A 17,480-nucleotide genomic window follows, 5' to 3' on the forward strand; every position below is an offset into this window, starting at 1 on the left:
TGAGTCATTTGCCTCTGGAAATTGTGCTATTGATAATGTAACTTCTTTGTTAAACCAAGGGAGACTCCTGTCTTGTGGGATTGTGATCTCAGCAAGTTAACTATTTGTTTTGGCAGTCAGGGGTACCTGAGGAATGCCACACACATCACCGAGGGGAGCGGATGGAGAGGGGGTGCAAGGTGCCAGCTTTTGCTTTGTCCTCAGCCAGCCTCCCACTCCCTCATCAGTAGCACTCACTCAAATTGTTCAGACAAAGCATTTTGTCAATGATTTAGCCCCCGATAGTTCTCTGGCCCTTTGAACTGAGGAAGAAATTGATAGAAAGATAGAAACAAAGTTAAATGCTCTTGAAGCTGTGGTTACACTGTTGGGAGATGGAATTCAGAGTGTAAAGGCACGGCTTCCATTATGCTGCCATGCAGCCTTCAAGTGGATCTGTGTAAGCCCTCTGTTGTAGAATGATACCCAATGGGACTGGAACAAGGTTAGGAATCATCTGGAAGGGATTTGGTCCCATAATAATGCCAGTTTGGATATAACAAAATTGCATCAAGAGATTTAGAATATCCATGATTCTCATTTAGATATAGTTTCTGAGGCACAGCTCACTGAGAAGTTGTTATGTAAACTAAGGGTCTTTAATCCTTTCAGTGTCTTGCAGCATTCATCTGGGTATTTGCTCAGTATTCTTGTTGTACTCACACTCATGTTCTGTATTTTTCCAGTCTGCCTAGGACTTGGATTCTGCCAACTCACGCAACTTCAAATCACAGCCCCGGAGCTCAAGTTGAAAAATAGAGAAAGGGGAGCTGTGGGGAGCTAATTGTAAGCTGACATGGTCTTTGCAGTCTAGGGAGTCTTGCCAAGGGCTAGCTCCCACAATCCCTGCATGTCACTCTCTACTTGATTTGGCTCACATCAATGTTCCGGGTCAGGCCAATACAGTCCTTGACTTCCTCTATAAATACGTTTGGGAAAACTCTGGTTTTGAAGCAGGGCAGTCTTGTGGGACTTGTGGTTCTCCAACCTTGAGCTCCTTGATAAACATTCTTGTCGCTGAACTATCAAATACAGTCTCTTATGCATGTTGGGGCTCCACTGGGTTATCAGCTCATGGAGACCTCCTGATCCCAGCTTTCTCTTGTTTTCTTAATTCCCCAACATTCTCTCTCGGTTCTCTCTTGGTTTTCCCTGGGACTTCTCATGCTGGCCCACAACAGTGCAGGCTCAAGAAGACAATGGTTTCCCCAATAAAAAACTGTGATGTCAAAAACAGCTTGGGTTAAAATGACAATCAAAGAATCAGCGCAACTGAGGTGGGAGAAGAAGGACTGAAGGGTCATATATCTCATTCCACCTCCTGTGTGACTGGCCTGCAAATTCCTCTTTCTCTCCAATAGATTTCAAGGTTGGGGCCTTGAAATAGGGATAGAGCAGTTGAATATGTTGATGTTATTTGGGGAATTTAGCATTCAGATAAATAGTTCATATAGAAAAGTTGCAGGGAGATATCCATATTCCCACAAGAAGCCCACTGCAGATGTAACTATTAGAAATAGAAAATAGAGTTTTCTTCACTGTTTTATATTGAGAAGTCAGTTGATAATTTCTTGGCACTTTACTTATTCTCTGAAAACACCTACTCAGTCAGGGTCTGCATTTGTGCTTCGTACATCCTAATAATTTGTGTCAGTTAATGTTCCTATCGGTCTGTCTCTGCTGTGGGGGACAGTGTAGTGTCCCTTATATTGTCCTGCAGTGAAGAAGTGCTTTAGTTTATAGTCAAGAGGAGTCTGCTGATGTGGGTCCCTCCCCTTCTCTGCCACCTCACTCTGTGTGACCTGGAAAAGCCACTAACCCCTTACCTCAGGAGTCAGCTATGCTTGATGATACTGGAAAAAGACATTTAGCTGATGTGAGTTACAGAAGCTAACATACGTCCAGATGTGAGAACACTGAAAGAGAACTTACATACACATCCACCCCCCCACCCACAAACACACACACAGTTTAGTTCTTTGGTCCAGGTTCTCTCTCTTCCTTCACAGGGAGCATCAACTGGGGCCCAATATGGCGGCCCATCTCCCAGCCTCAGGGAATTCTGAACTCTATTCTGATGACATCCTGCAGGCACCAGCCTCCCCACACCTCACAGGAAAGGGCCTTGCTCCAATCCTAATTTACCAGATCCCCTAGTGTTCACTTAAGGAATTGCAGTCCTTGAGCCTTACAGGGCCCATTAGTCCAGTTCAGAAATCACGGACCTACCACTGAGCATTAAACCTAAAATCTTTATGCTCTAATGTCTTTAGTTGTAAAATGGACCAATAATAGTCATATTACAGACAGGTTTCTTTTACACACAAATTTAATATTGGCACACCATGATTCTCTGTCTCAGCCTGAACCTTACTCACATACTGAGTCTCTGGATGCTGAGATGATAGACAATGGTACATGTGTACTTGTGTGCTCTCAGTCCCCACAGAAGACTTTCATTCATTGGGAACCAGTGTCCAAGGATGCTTTGGAAGTGCAAGGGATAGCGGAAAAGTAACGTGCAAGTATAAACCAAGACGTCTTCTTGGAAAGCTCAAGAAGTGCTTCAGACCAGGGGAGGTTGAGGCTGGGAGCCCACCTGCGGGGCTGGTTGTGGTTGCCACTGTAGGGAAGGCTGTGGACGACACAGACCTGAGGAGGAGATCTTGTGTGAGTTGTCTCCATTGTTTTAAGACTATGGATACCATCCTGCAGAGGAGGATGATATTTTTCTGTGACATTTATGGTAAGGATTGAAGTAAAAATTTGAAAATACTTTGTTGCCTCAACTCTTTTCTTTCCACTTATATGATTTCAAGCTGGGATTTTTCTCAACCTCAGAAAAATTGCATGCTCCAAAGCCTGAGTTGGTTTCTGCCCATGCCAGTAAATGAATTCCTTTTCAGAATTTGAGCTGGGTTTCTTGCAATTTATGTCAATGTTTTTCTTTACTTCTGTGGAAGGGATATCTGGAACTACTCCACCTTTGATAACCCAAATACAACTAAGTAAAACAAGAATATCAGATATCATAAGAAATATTACAGATTATCTTTGCTCTCCCATCCAGACTGAAATGGTATGGTATTGTGACTCAGGAGCCCAGAAGGAAAAGAGAGTGAATGCTTGGGGTAGTGACATCCTATCTGCCAGGTTGTGTCCCTAGAGGACATTGGGGACCTGGTGGTTGGATGCCTCCTGACTCAATGTCAGGAGGATGTGGCCTGATTTGAGAATGGGAAGGAAGTGTTTGATGAGGTGGTTTGTTGGCCCTTTAGGGATGGGTGAAGACTTGCAGGGCCTAAGTCATTGTGTTTTGCAGGCCTCATGCTGCTATGTCCATCTCAAAATAGGGCTGGTTGTCCCTGGAGTACTTTTTGGCACAGATATGAGTGGGCATGGAATCTTCTTGATTCTCTGGACAGGGGAAGGATTTCGATTTGCCAGAAGCCATTCTATGAACACACTTTCTCAGTATAATAGTTTGAAATATTGTATGTTTAATAAATATTAACTTCCAGAAGAGCTAATATTTGATGAGCATTTTTTACCGTTAGGCTATTTTCCTAAACATTCTTCACATTTTCCATCATCACAGCAATCACATGATATGGTTGCTTGTGGTTTCCACTTTATAGACCAGGACAGTGAGGTACAGAAGAGTAGCATGTGAATCAAGGAAACTTATGGGGCTGCCAAGCAGAACATGAGGGTAAGATTTCCTTGAAGAAACTTAGAAAAAAAGGATAAAGATCAAGATAAAAATGCCCATGAGCATCTCACCACGAGCATCAACTCTCTCCATTATGGTGTCTGGATTTCTAGATTTCTTCTTTGCAGATACAGGAACGTAAATATTATTTTGTGGACTACAAATACACTTAGGAGTCATGAGTGCATATGCACAGGGTTTGTATTCTTCTTGCTTCATTTAACTTCACATTCTGAGCAGCTCCCTGAGTCACTGAAGCAGTTTTTGGTGTCCGATGCTATGAAAAGTTTATCTCTGTCCCTCAGGAGCTTCCTGAAATGGTGCACATTTCTTAATGTCTTTCTGTCTTGAAATTCTCATCTGAAAATAGATGCAGTAACAGTTTCTCTCTCAAAAGTTAATTCATATTTAAAAACTGAAAATATTTCAGTCTTACTGTAGCTGCTAGCACAGGTTCTGGAATAGAGCAAATTTTTGTTCAAAATTACATATTATTACTACTATTATGTCTCAAACTTAACATTCCCATAATGTCAACCATGATTACTTGCCCCAAATTTCGTTGTGAAAATTCTTTGGTGACCGTTTTGAAGTAGTAAGCTGGAAAATCAGTTACATAGTATTAGTATTTTTTTTTCTACATTTATTTTTCCACTTTCCTCTTTTCCTCCATTCTTTCTTCAGCTAACTTTTTTGCTTGCCTTTTATGATTTCCATGTGGTTTTCTCCAAATGCTTGTGTGTATTGTAACTTGAAGCAATTTTACTGAAAACTTATATGTGGCTCTGTCACATAGCATGTATACCATGAACTTCATCTTGGGTCCCTCCTGAGGAGAAATTAAAGGAAAAAGCTAGGAAGGCTGGATTTTCCTCCTGGGGAAGCTACCCTATTTTCCATGCTTTCCAGTAAATACCATTCTGAAGTGGTCCACACTGGGCAATTGAATGTTGAGGAGGTGGTGTGCAGTAGACCAGAAGGCCAGGGGCCTGCAGCTAAGAGGACTGACTCTTCCTATGTAGGAGGTTCCTCTTGGAATGAGAAGGATGAGAGAAAGAGGAGGCAGCCAGGGTCACTCTGGAATGAGGTTCCCTGCACCACCATTGCTGCCAGGTACTTCGGTCCAGACCCTGTGTCTGTGATTGTGTGTATGTCTGCGTGTATGTGTCTACGTGTGTGTGTGCATGTGTGTGCATGCATGCTTGCATTTCTTTCTGTGTCTGTGTGTGTTTGTTTGCACATGTGTGTGTCTGTGTGTGAGATGGGGTGCAGTTGTGAGGAGTGTGTCTAAAAGGGGCAGCTCACACTTCCTACATGACTTTAGCTTAAGAAAGACTGAGAAAAAGTATCTGGGATGTGCCCTTCCAATACTAGGAATGAATTCATTCTTTCACCAAGACCCATAAGATGCAGAATTCCCTGGACATAGATGAGGGTTTCAGATGCCAGGAGCCAAGAAGGGAGATAAATGGCCACTTCAGACACATTCCTGGGGGGAAAAAAAGTGTCTTCTCTTCATTATTTCAAACAGGGAAGAAAACAAATGAGGAATTTATCTTTTATTATTTTATGCACTTTCAGAAAAATAGGTATTGTATTTTCTTTATTTCTCATAACATTAAATAGCTCACAACATTGAAGGCATTTCTACATGGTAGATGTTGCTACAAACATGTTGGTTCCATTATCTCACTTAATCTTCACAGAGCCTACTAAATGGGTGCTTTTGCTTTTGTACCCATTTTTCAGATGAGAAATTGGAGGCTTTGACATACCAGGCATTTTATCAAAGGCTGACATGAGTAAGTGGCAAAGAGTAATTTTCACTACAGGATCTATGTCTGGAACCCAGATTCACAAACAAGATACTTTGTTTCTTCTATACACACCAAAATAACATATTTTATATGCCACTATGTAATAAGTATACAGGTACATGTACATACGTATGTGTGGATGTACATATGGGCCTGCGGATATATTTATCTCAAGGGTTCTAGAATGCTTTTTAGGCTTCACTACAGGAAATACTATAAATGTCTTTCCTCAGTAATGCTTTCTGAGATTCTTTTATTCACAGATTAGTTCAGCAAGTATGTATGGAGGCTGCACTAGAGACAAGGCATGTGCAGACCCTGGCAAGGTCACAGACACAGAGACAAAAGTTCTCCATGGGAGCACTTGTATCCCAGCAGCACTTTCATTCAACTTCCTTCATTTGGTGCCACACCTGGCCTTCATAGTCACATCCGTGACCACAGTCATGTGACCTCCCTTCATTTCAAGCCCCTTGTCATGCAGCCTGTGCCATCCATATGCCCTGGAAATCTCAGGATGAAGATTAGTGGTTCCTGATTCACTCAGGCTGGTCTCAACAATCCCAGACAGAAACAATCATCAGGTGGCAATCAGGTCATTGTGAATATGGAGCAAAAATCCTCTTCATTGTAGAATTGCGCTAACTGTCAGGGAGCACAGGGTGGGGGCTGAGGCTGGGACAGGGGCTGAGGTTGCCCATATGGAAAGGGTGAGAGTCCAGAACTGAAGAGAGGTTCTTGGGCCTGATGGTCTGGCTTCTCTAATACTTTGTACCCATTTGTCTGTGGCTTTGTCTATGGTGCACTGTAGACTATATGAAAAGAATCCCAGTGGAAGAGACAGGGTGTCTCAGTGCTGCATATTGTCCACATCTAACTGCCTCTGACAGGTGTTACAAGAGACTAGCTATGTAACAGATGTTCTACAGCCCAACTGTTGTTCCACTAGCCACACCACCTCCCAGCCATGAGGGCTAACTAACCCTTCTTCTCGGGGTGCGTGTTCATTTTGCTGACATCACACCCCTACTTGTCTACATCTAGTAAAATTCTGTGTTCCTAATTTGTCAGGTTTGCCTGTTGCTCAACAGAGATTTGGAAACTTAGAAATATCCCTTATTTTTCAAGTAAATCTGCGTGTCAAGCTCACTATCTTGTGATTAACTCAGTAAGACAGCTTGTTCCGAGCACAGACAAAATCTCTTTTCATGGGTGCTATTTGTCATGATGTAGCCTAAACAGAGGAAGGGCTCCCGGTGAAATGATGTATTTGGGAGAATAAAACTATGCAGTCTACAAATTTCTAAAGCATTCTCCTCGTTGTACATTTTGATCTTTGAGTTAAGGCTGGCTAAGGGGTTTTAGCACTCTCCATGACACTTTCTGCTAAAGCAAGTTCACAAAAAAGAGAAGATACATGATTTTATAGGTTTTTTTTTTTCTGCTCTACCAGTAAGAAAGACCCTGGAGCAGACTGTCTAGAAAGGAACCCTTCCAGATGTGTCCACTGTGACCCTTTAGCCATAGCTTCTTGATTGAGCAATCATTGTGTCCTAACTGTGCTGGGTGGCAGGTCTGGGACAACCGTATTTGCTCACAAATACCAGAGTATATTCTCGTAAAGTTAACAGACACTAAGGGAATTCAAAGTGGTTCAACAGTGCATTGAAGCAGAATGGCCTATTTGTTTGGAAACATAACTGTTCCTAAGTGTCAATACTTTCTTCTAGGAAGTAGGTTTATTTGTAGAATTTTCATGATGGTGACAAGGTTTCCTTGATAGACTCAACATCTAACACATTATCTGGCAGCCAGTAAGGGCTAAACGGGCATGAATTCTATTTTGTTCATTGCCAGCACCTTCATATCTTTGAGCACCTTATTTCTCTTTGAGATAATCACCCCATTTCAACACATACAGTCTCCAAATAGGAATACGTGTCATTAGGAAATTATGACAAACTAGACATCTGGGGCCGGGTAAGTGACATCTGCAAGGGTACATTGATAGCCAGAGACTCCCTTTCCTCTTTCCTCTGTGACTGAGACATTATATAATGAGAAATACTTAAAGTGCTTAATATAGCCTGGTTCCATCAAGATGGTGGAGGAGTGGGGGGACTCTATCTCAACTGGTCCCCTGAATTTAGCTAGAAATCTACCAAGCCACTCTGAACACCCATGACATCAGCCTGAGATGTAGGATATACATGTCTGGATCTGGGGGGGTGGGCAGAGGATCCTCAGTGGAGAAGTACAAAAGATGGAGTTAGGATTGCAGGGACAGCTATCAGAGGATAAACAGAAGGGGGAGGGAGCCACCAGAAGCTAGCCATTGGAAAGTAATACCCCAGGGCAAATGTTCCCTGTACTTGGGGACCAGAGATTGCTTGGAGACTGGTAGCTGCAAGATCGGAAGGGACAGATAACAGTGCTCAGACAGAACGAAGGGTCTTAAGGAACAATTGTTGGGACCCAGTGACTGCAGGTGTGGATATAAGCCGACGGTCCAGGGACCTGCCGCAACTGCCACCCGCCCACGCCAGGGAGGACCCAGCATGGACTTGAGTCAGCAATCTCTGGGGCTGAGGGCTGCCGCCTCCACCTCAGCTACCCCAGCCACAGCCACCACTGCTGCTGCAGCGGCTGAGAAGACCCAGCTTGGACTCGAGCCCACAGTCCCAGGAACAGCAGCCACCTGGGCTGGGCTCATCCAGACCGGTTTTGCCCATGGTTTTGGTGGCATAGGGGTGCAGAGACAAGCGGAGACCTATGTCGACTGCTGAGAAGGCTGCCGGGGGCACGGCCCTCCTGTGGGAGGCAGCAGTATTCAACAGGGCTTGCAGAGAGGGAGTGTGTGTTCTGGACCACTCAGAGGGGAGAATACTGTGGCTTCTTTCTGAGGCAGAGGTCGGGAGCAGTTCACTTTGCTCTGACCCTCTGAGAAGGTACAAAAAGGCACCAGAGAACAAAAGCCTCCAGAGAACAAAAGCCCAGAAAACCTGTTTTCAAGGAGCCCAGCCCCTTGATGGGGACAGGACAACTGGGCCCCAAGAGAACTGACTGAAAAACAATGTGGCAGGCCCCTCCCCCAGAAGACAAGTTGAAAGGCAAGAAGACAATAACTACAGGGACCCCATAGAACTGTAAAACCTGTACACCAGGGGAAAACAGTGTATTAAGCTCCTGGTATTGCCTCACAGGCTGTATATTTCTTAGATAAAACTCTCTCTCTCTCTTTTAAATTCTTTCTCATGATTCTTGTTTTTTTTTTAACCTACTTTTCATTTCATCTAGATGTTTAATACATCATATTTAACTTTTAAACTTGAACTTTTTCATACGTATAGTTTTTTCTTTCTTTTATATAGATATAGATATATAGATATATAGATATATTCAATTGCCAGTCTCTCTCTATATATATCTATATCTATATATAGATATATAGATATTGATATAAGCTTCAATGTAGTCCTTGTTTTCCCTATGCGGTATATATATATATACACATATATGTATATATATAACTATATATATGTGTGTGTGTGTATGTGTGTGTGTGTGTATGTGTGTATATATATATATATATATATATGTGTGTGTGTATATATATATATATACCAGTTTTAATTTTCCTGTATCTCTGGGAAGTTGTGTTCTCTAACAAAGATACCAAAATACACCCAGGAAGAACTGAAATACCCTTCCTTGCCTACATCAAGGGATTATAACAACCTTCCCATCACTCCCCGCTTTTTTATTTTTTTAAGTTTTTTCCCTATCTTTTGGCTTTGTTTTTGTTTTAGCACTTTATAAATCTTTCTCTTGGAGCTCATTTTGGCTGTTTTTTTTTTTTTTTTCCTTTAATGTGGTGACTTACGACCTGTCCCAACCTTCCCAGGGTGCAACTTGCCTGGATAGTGATTGATATTTTTGGCTGTTCATCCCTCAACCACAATTGAGCTGAATGACAAGGAGGAGGAATTCCCAACAGAGACAAGACCCAGAGACAATGGCCTCTCCAGCAGCTCTACTGGATATGGATCTAAGGACGAGGTCAGAGATAGACTTCAGGGAAGCAGTCATGAATAGTCAGGCTAGAGAAAAGTTAATGGCAACATAGAGTCGTTAAGGACAGACGTGAGAGTGGACTTGACAGAACTTAAAAATGCTATCAGTGAGAGGCAATCTAATCTAGATACTCAAACAGTTAGGGTAAATGAGGCAATAGAATGAAATACTTTCTCCCCCTCCTCCCCCACCCCTTCTTGCACATGCTGGAGGTCTTAGCCTTTCTCTAGCCTGCAGCAGAGGGTGGGGGTGTTGGTTTGGCTCTTTCACAGGCAGGCCGATCTTAAATATAAATCTCTCACCACTAAAGCAGAAGCACAGAGAGATAGACAAGGAGTTACTGAATCTGAGGGACCAATTTCCTTCAGATCATGTAGACTTTCCTTTCAGTAATCATGTTTACTACTGTGATTAAGTTGTACACAAAATTTGAATTTTCCATTGAATAACGTGTTTGATTCACCTTAGACCTCCTCAGAGCGCTTTTTCTTCTTCCTCACATATGGCAGCAGGTTTTTCCTGTTTGGGGCTGGAAGATCAGTAGTACAGATTTTTTTTTTCTCTTTTCTTTGTCAGGAAGTTGACATAAACATAGTGGTATCTTATTGGTATAATGTTGCTTTCATACAAGAATCAGTCACGTAATTGTAGCAGTTAAGCCACCTCCTCCCACAGAGGAGAGAACAGAGGTCCAGGGAATATGGCACCCAAACCCCAGGTGGAGTAGCATTCACGGAGAAGTTGAAGGCTAAGGGCACCCGGTCTCATCCAGGGCTGGTGTATCAACCTGCCTGAGGATCATGTCCCCCCACAGGAGTAGAGTACCAGTCAGGCAGTGCATGAGGGTGCCGAGAAGTTAGCCCTCCTGTTTCCTGCGCTTCTGCCCACTGAGTCTCCATTGCAAAGTAACAAGCAGTGAGTGGGACAGCAACTTAAAAACTGGAATCAGGAGGTGACTTCCAGTCTCCGTTTCAACCATTTTGTGGTAAATCTCCAGAGCTCTTCATCCTTGAAATGATATGCAAAATATTTTATTCCCACATTCTTCCTTGGAGATGGCTGGGTTCTTCAATTGCCAGTCTGTCACAGCTCTGCTCAGTAAAAATAAATGTAAGCCACAATTTGAGACACAGTCTCTAATTGTGGCATTAAAAAAATTACAGAAACAAGTAAAATTATAGAACTATTTTTATTTACTGAAAGATAGCCAAAATAGTATTTCAACATGTAATCAATATAGAAATTATTAAGAAGGTTTTTATTTATAGTCTCCAGAATGTGATTTGTATCTTACGCAAGCAGTCCATCTCAACTTGGAGTACTGGACTAGCTACATTTCAAATGCTCAGGAGCCACTTGGCTAGTGGCTAGTGGCTGCTGCATTGAACAGCACTGTTTCTGCTCCAAATGTTTCAGAAACGCTGCAGTAGAGAGCTCCCTGGGTCTGCAAGAGCCTATGTGCCAGGGGCTCCTTAGCCTCCAGGGTGCTGCTCAGTGGACCCACAGAGAAGGTATTAGGGAGAGTCAGGGTGCTGAGAGCTGACCCCAGGGCAACCCCAGGGACCCAGAGGCAGTGGAAGGTGCCAGGCATGGAGAGACCTGGGAGACAGATACCTTTTTGCTCAGGGACCTAGTCAGAGCACAAGACTGTGAGAGTCCCAGGCAGTGCAGCAGTACACGCCCTCATCTCTCTTCTCCAGCTTCAGCCCTGACAGGGTACAGTTGTTGCTCTACCTGTCCTCCATGGGCTCAACTTTGTTGGCTTTCAGGACTGCCACCTCCACATGCGTCCAGATTATATTCAGTCTGAGGAGCCACTGGGGTGCAGTGGATGTAGGTGACACTGGTGTCAGCTTTGCATCACAGGGTAGCCAGCCGACTTGCTGATGCGGGGCATGAATACAGCCCCACAGCCAGCTGCTCCAGCTTGAGCCCTGCTCCGCCGCCTACCAGAGGGAGAGATGGACAATGGTGAGACAGGGGCAGCTGGGAGTCTCAGGGTGCCCCCCTCCCACTCCACCCCGGGGAGGGAGTCAGGACTTCCTGGAAAGCAGAATGGCACACAGGACTGTAAGAGGACCCAGCATGGTTTTGCTTCCCAGTTGATGGAGAGAAGCCAAGTCTGCACCTGCTGGGAGGAGACTGCCTGGGTGGTGGCAGAGGGAAGGTCAAGATCTGAGCCTCTGCTTCCCTGAGGCACCTGAAGCTGCTGGTGAGAGAGAGCCTGCAGGGAGGGAGGGAGGGGCCAGAGGCCTGGGACAGGTCTGACCACAAGGTGAGGGACCATCAATAGGCAGGGATCTGAAAAACACAGGAATGTTGGTGAAACAGAAGAGCACCAGCAATAACAACAATCCTTGATTGGACACTGGCTGCACTTTAGAACCTCACTAATTGGTTTCTGCTCTTTGTTTCTGAAAACCACCACATGGTCTGAATACCTCCTGATTAGAACTGGGGAAGGCCTGGGTGGTATTTTAAGTAACTCCTCCAAGGCTGCTACAGGGAATTAGGTGGGGATGTGAGCCAGGTCTGTCTGGAGACAAATCTCAAGCCTCAGATGGCCACTCAGTACTGACAGAGCAATGGGTGCAGCCGATCTCTGCTGAAAAGGCAGCAGACCACCTGAGCTAGCTAGCACTGGAGCATTTCTCCCAGGGTTCTCATCAGAAAATGGAAATGCCCTAATGTAACATTATAGCTGTGATGAGGGAACAGAAGGCTGGCTGAGGACAAAGCAGAAGCGGACACCATGCAACCTTCCCCCACCCCCACTCCTTGGTGGGACAGATGGGACATTCTTTAGGAATCTTCCACCTATTTTAGTGTTAATACCTTGCTAGAGGGAAAAACCTTGACAATGACAAGGCCTCCAGAACTCCAGTATCTTGTAGGTCCTCTTTAGCATATGAAAGTTCTTTTGAAACCTCCCTTTTTCCTTACCTCCCCCAACCCCATTTTACCTAATCTGCCACCCCTCCCAACCCTGGGGCAGCAGTTCTTTCTGCCCATGGGTCCTGTCCCTGTGCTTTAATAAACCACTACTTTACACCAAAGATGTCTCAAGAATTCTTTCTTGTTCATCGGCTCTGGACCTCACTGAACCTCACTTATATTCTAAAACTTCATCATTTGGTGCATGAATGTGGGGGTTTTGAGTCTTTCCATCTGGACTCTGAGCTTCCGTGCAAAATTGGTGAGTACTTTCTCTCCTCTTCTTTTAGTCTCATTTCAGGGGCTTTTCATGGAGTATGGTCTTATTGGAACACTTTCATATCGATTGTTCAGGCTGCAAACCTCTAGCTCGTGGCTACTCTATGGGGAGGAGAATCTTTACCTTTTGGCTGGAAGTTAGTACCCTGGCTGGAAAGGTAATAAGACCAGAAACTTGATGCCCTCTCTCTATTCTTGTTCTACATAAAATTGTCTGCCTTGTGCATGGGACAGCCACCCAAGTCATCAGGATGGCTGCGAATCTTAAGACTCCCATGTGAGGTTTCCTCCTGATTGATCTAATGTGATCCCCGCCACATTAGAAGTCTAGCTACTTCTGGCCATGGGACCTCCACTGGGAGCTGGCTGAAACCAATACCTGATTGAATTAAAGCCCAACCGGGGATGTTTCCTAGGGAAGTTGGCTGTAAGGACACACATGTTGGAATGTCGCTTAGACAATGATGGATTTCAATCTTTACTGTTTCTTGTCAGTGTCCTCTACTAACTACTTCAAGTTACAAAAGTGGGTAATTTCCCCGTGCAAAACTTTTCTAGTATTTTCCATGGGTTAAAATGCAACCTTCATGACAGACAATGGCACGGCATGGCACGGCATGGCTTGGCATGGCACGCCATGGTATTTCGGTCCATTCACACGGCAATGATCGGCAGCCTAAAATGTGATAGGGTAGGAGAGGGGCCTTTATTTCCTTGTTGATCTTTTGCTTGGATGATATGTCCATTTCAGTGAGGGTGGTGTTAAATTCCCCTACTATTATTGTATTATTGTCGATGTGTTTCTTTGATTTTGTTATTAATTGGTTTATATAGTTGGCTGTTCCCATGTTAGAGTCATAGATATTTAAAATTATCAGATCTTCTTGTTGGACAGACCCTTTGAATATGACACAGGGTGCTTCCTCATCTCTTATTACAGTCTTTGGCTTAAAATCTAATTTATCTGATATAAGGATTGCCACCCCAACTTTCTTTTGATGTCCATTAGCATGGTAAATGATTTTCCACCCCCTCACTTTAAATCTGGAGGTGACTTTGGGTCTAAAATGACAACATATTGATGGGTTTTTTTTTTTTTTAATCCATTCTGATACCCTGTGTCTTTTAATTGGGGGCATCTAGCCCATTTATATTCAGGGTAACTATTGAGAGATATGAATTTAGTGTCGTTGTATTGCCTATAATGTGACTGTTACTGTATATTGTCTCTGTTCCTTTCTGGACTACTACTTTTAGGCTCTCTCTTTGATTAGAAGACCCCTGTCAATATTTCCTGTAGGGCTGGTTTGGTGTTTACAAACTCTTTTAATTTTTGTCCTGGAAGCTTTTCATCTTCCCTTCTATTTTCAATGATAACCTAGCTGGTTATAGTATTCTTGGCTTCATGTTTTTCTCAGTTAGTGCTCTGAATATACCATGCCTGTTTTTTTGGGCTTGCCAGGTCTCTGTGGATAAGTCTGCTGTCGATCTAATATTTCTACCATTGTATGTTACAGACTTCTTGTCCTGAGCTGCTTTCAGGAATTTCTCTTTGTCCCTAAGACCAGTAAGTTTTACTATTAGATGATGGGGAGTGGACTTATTCTTATTGATTTTGAGGGGGGTTCTCTGCACCTCCTGGATTTTGATGCTTTCTCCCTTTGCCATATTAGGGAAATTCTCTACAATAATTTGCTCCCATATACCTTCTGCCACTCTCTCTCTTTCTTCTTCTTCTGAAATCCCAATTATTCTAATATTTATTTGTTTTGTGGTATCACTTATCTCCCGAATTCTCCCCTCATGGTCCAGTAGATGTTTGTCTCTCTTTTGCTCAGCTTCTTTATTCCCCGTCATTTGGTCTTCTGTATCACTAATTCTCTCTTCTGCCTCATTTATCCTCGCAGTAAGAGCTTCCATTCCTGATTGCACCTCATTAATAGCTTTTTCGATTTCAGCTTGGTTAGATTTTAGTTCTTTTATTTCTCCAGAAAGGATTTTTATTTCTCCAGACAGGGTCTCTCTAATATCCTCCATGCCTTTTCCAGGCCCAGCTAGCTCCTTGAGAATCCTCATTCTGAGCTATAGATCTGACATATTCCCAACGTCCGTATTGATCAGGTCCCCAGCCTTTGGTACTGCCTCTTGTTCTTTTTTTTTTTTTTTTTTTTGTGGTGAGTTTTTCCGACTTGTCATTTTATCCAGATAAGAATATATGAATAAGAGAATAAATCCTAAAAGGGTGGCAAAGACCCCAGGAAAGTGTACACTAACCAAATCCGAGGAGACCCCAGACCTGGGGGAGAAGAAACAGGGTATATGTGTATATATATGTTAGACTGGTGAAGAGAACAGAGCCACCCACTTGATTTTAGGTGTATTTTGGTCTCTTAGAAGAAACTACCTCCTAAAATTTCATAGAAAGAAAAACTTATATATATATACAAAAATAAGGCGAAATACGATGAAGGGATGGAATATGACTGTAAAGATGAAAATTAAAAAAAAAAATTCTAAAAAAGGAATTGATACGTTGGTTAGAAAAAGAAAGAAGAAAAAAGGGGGGGGGGGAGAGAATGTGCTCAGGCTGGAGAGTTGACTAAAGTCCTGTGCTAGATTTAGGGATACACACACACACACACACACAAATATATATTTGTTGTTGTTGTTATTGGCGGGAAATTTTATTGCAGTGAATTACTGCAGGGTTTGAGCATTTCAACATTTCCAGCCTCTTAGCTCACTTTGTGTCCATTCCTGTAGTTTCATAGCCACATTCCTCCTCCCACCATTGTCCTCTGTTTCTCTTTTGCCCAGCCGTTGCCAGTCATGGCCTCCAAGCTGGCTGTGTTTTGAATCACTGATAGGCGTAGGTGGTGGTAAAGGTGGCCTCTTTACCCTCCCTGCAACACCAGGGACATTGCACTCTGTGAACACCCTCTGTCCACTGTCTCTCATAGCACTTCTGTCTAGGAGAATTTTCTATTGGCTCTTCCTTTGGCCACAATGACCAGTTTCAAAGCCTCATAAGGGTGTGCTGGGGGATTGCCTTAAAACTTAGATATTAAATCCATGGGATCTTACTCAAATACAGAGCTTTCATTCACTGGCTGTGTTAGTTCTCTGTGGGCAAGCTATTTCTCTGTGCTTCCAATCTTTATCAGTAAAACAGGGTGGTAACAATAGCACTTATCACATAGAATTGTTTTGATAGGATTAAGTGTATTGATGTCTCTGAGGCTCTTGAAATAGTCCCTGGCACTTTACGACTTGCTCTTTAAAAAATATATATATATTTTTAAAATTTCTTTTCAGTGTTCCAGAATTCATTCTTTATGCACCACACCCAGTGCTCCATGCAATATGTGCCCTCCATAATACCCACCACCAAGTTCACTCAACCTCCCACCCCCCACAAAACCCTCAGATTTTTTCACAGAGTCCACAGTCTCTCATGGTTCATCTCCCCATCCAATTTCCCCCAACTCCCTTCTCTCCTCTCCATCTCCCCATGTCCTCCGTGTTATTCCTTATGCTCCACAAATAAGCAAAACCATATGATAATTGACTCTCTCTGCTTGACTTATTTCATTCAGCATAATCTCTTCCAGTCCCGTCCATGTTGATACAAAAGTTGGGTATTCATCCTTTCTGATGGAGGCATAATACTCCATAGTATATATGGACCACATCTTCCTTATCCATTTGTCCGTTGAAGGGCATCTTGGTTCTTTACACAGTTTGGTGACTGTGGCCATTGCTGCTATGAACATGGGTACAGATGGCCCTTGTTTTCACTACATCTGTATCTTTGGGGTAAACACCCAGTGGTGCAATTGCAGGGTCATAGGGAAGCTCTATTTCTAATTTCTTGAGGAATCTCCACACTGTTCTCCAAAGTGGCTGCACCAACTTGCAACCCCACCAACAGTGTAAGAGGGTTCCCCTTTCTCCACATCCTTTCCAACACAAGTTGTTTCCTGTCTTGTTAATTTTGGCCATTCTAACTGGTGTAAGGTGGTATCTCAATGTGGTTTTGATTTGAATCTCCCTGATGGCTAGTGATGAACATTTTTTCATGTGTCTGTTAGACATTTGTATGTCTTCATTGGAGAAGTGTCTGTTCATATCTTCTGCCCATTTTTTGACATGATTATCTGTGTGTGTTGAGTTTGAGGAGTTCTTTATAGATCCTGGATATCATCCCTTTGTCTGTACCGTCATTTGTGAATATCTTCTCCCCTTCTGTGGGTTGCCTTTTTGTTTTGTTGACTGTTTCCTTTGCTGTGCAGAAGCTTTTGATCTGATGAAGTCACAAAAATTCATTTTCACTTTTGTTTCCTTTGGCTTTGGAAACATATCTTGAAAGAAGTTGCTGTGGCTGATGTCGAAGAGGTTACTGTCTATGTTCTCCTCTAAGATTCTGATGGATTCTTGCCTCACATTGAGGTCTTTTATCCATTTTGAGTTTATCTCTGTGTCTGGTGTAAGAGAATGGTCGAGTTTCATTTTTCTGCACATAGCTGTCCAATTTTCCCAGCACAATTTATTGGAGAGTTTTTTCCACTGCATATTTTTTCCTGCTTTGTTGAAGATTATTTGACCACAGAGTTGAGGGTCCATAT

This window comes from Martes martes, assembly GCF_963455335.1.
Source record: "Martes martes genome assembly, chromosome: 11".
In the NCBI taxonomy this organism is placed as follows: Eukaryota; Metazoa; Chordata; class Mammalia; order Carnivora; family Mustelidae; genus Martes; species Martes martes.